This window comes from Chrysochloris asiatica, unplaced genomic scaffold (genome assembly GCF_000296735.1).
Source record: "Chrysochloris asiatica unplaced genomic scaffold, ChrAsi1.0 scaffold00154, whole genome shotgun sequence".
Lineage (NCBI taxonomy): Eukaryota > Metazoa > Chordata > Mammalia > Afrosoricida > Chrysochloridae > Chrysochloris > Chrysochloris asiatica.
In genome coordinates this window covers 1,214,812-1,216,463 of record NW_006408672.1, presented here as the reverse complement: position 1 = coordinate 1,216,463, position 1,652 = coordinate 1,214,812, and the positions used below count along the sequence as shown (strand labels likewise).

Sequence of the window (1,652 nt, the reverse complement as noted above, 5' to 3'; positions counted from 1 at the left end):
GGTCAAGTTCATCAAATTGTATCAGATTACTCTTTTTTTCCTCTTCTTTCTTCTTCTGGTTGAGCTCTGATCATCCAGTCATTGAAGCCAGATCAAGTGGCTACTCATGCATTTTTACAGCAAGCTGGTTTTTTATTTTGACCCAGAGGGTTAAATTTTGCTGCAGGTGTCAGTACGGAAATGGTTAAAGTTTATAATCTTCATTTTTCTGATAAGGGGCCATTTGTTACCTTTAAAATGCAATATGATTGAACTCATGAGTGGACAGGAGTGAAGTTCAGCAACGATTGAACTTTAATGATTGAAATTCATCTCCACCAATGGCAGCTTCTTCCATCTTATTGATGTATTCAAGGGAGTGATGAGGCACATATTTGGGGATTATGTCAATAGCAAAGTTGTCACACTGGAGGCCACATTTACTCCAGACTTCCAGTTTATGATGATTGGTTCACAGAATGGCAAGCTCCATATCTGGAATGGAAAGAGTTCAGTCAAAGGAGCTGTGTTGTATGAGAACACACTTCATCACTTGCTTGTAGTTCAACCCCAAGTTCATGACCTTTGCCAGTGTGTGTTGCAACATGGGGTTTTGGTTGCCCACCATTGATGACTGACCCTGATGCTGCTCAGTAAAAGGACCAGCAGGAAAAAACTCAGAGGGGATTGAGACCATACTGATACTGAATCATTGGACTGGGCTAGAGAGCATACTGTTACATAGCCCTTCCATGGATATACTGCTGGGGGGGAAAAAAAATCCCCGTGCCGGGTTTCTTCTAAAGGACTCTTGGTACAACAGACTCAATTGGGACTCAGATTTCCTAGTTGTCTTTGTACCAACTCCTCCAGAGGAGTGACCAGACTCAAGATTAGGGTTTAGTGGGGCCCTCAAGACACCTTCAGTTCTGAATTTATTTGCTGTTGAGGAGCAAGTAAAGTGATTCATTCTACACAGCTCTTCTCCCACCCTTATCAATGTGTGGGAAGCTGTAGTTTTGGTTTTATGATGCTCGGGCAGCTCAGCCCCTTGTCCGTGCTCTGAATGTCTTCTTATTGGGTTTCCCCACTGTGGTATTATGTCAAAGTTATCATGCTAATTCAGTGCCAACAATTTACAGGTGTAAGTTTTCCTACATCTTGGAATCAGAGAAAGGGACAGAGAAGGACACTGCTTGGTAGGAAGCTGTGCAATTCTCTGTGGGTGGGGTGGGTGGTCTGGGCCTTTCTCATAACCCTTGCTGTTGGGTAATAAAAGACTCAAGAGCCTGAAAGGGGTGTCAAGTGAGTTCCCAGTGCTGAAAGGTTTAGCAGCAACTTGGTGTAGCCAACAATCATCAAGACTGACCCATGGTCTTCCTGGGTACCCCATGAACTTGTTGTTAGGTGCAATTGAGTCAGTACTGACTCATAGTGACCCTATGCACAGCAGAACGAAACACTGCCCGGTCTTGGGCCAACCTCACACTCGTTGCTATGCCTGAGCCCGTTGCTGCTGCCACTGGCCAATCCATCTCCTTGGGGGGGTCTTCCTATTTTTCTCTGACCTTCCATATTACCAAACATGATATGCTTCTCCGGTGACTGGGCCTTCCTGACAATATGACAATATGTCCGAAGTATGAGAGACAAAGCTTGGCCATTCTGGCTTC

At 44.7% G+C, this 1,652-nt stretch overlaps 1 pseudogene; it reads left to right on the top strand.

The window, feature by feature from the left end:
• The window catches only part of LOC102833834, a 1,912-nt pseudogene extending 1,295 nt beyond the window's left edge, over positions 1–617 (top strand).
• Positions 618–1,652: the final 1,035 nt, after the last annotated feature.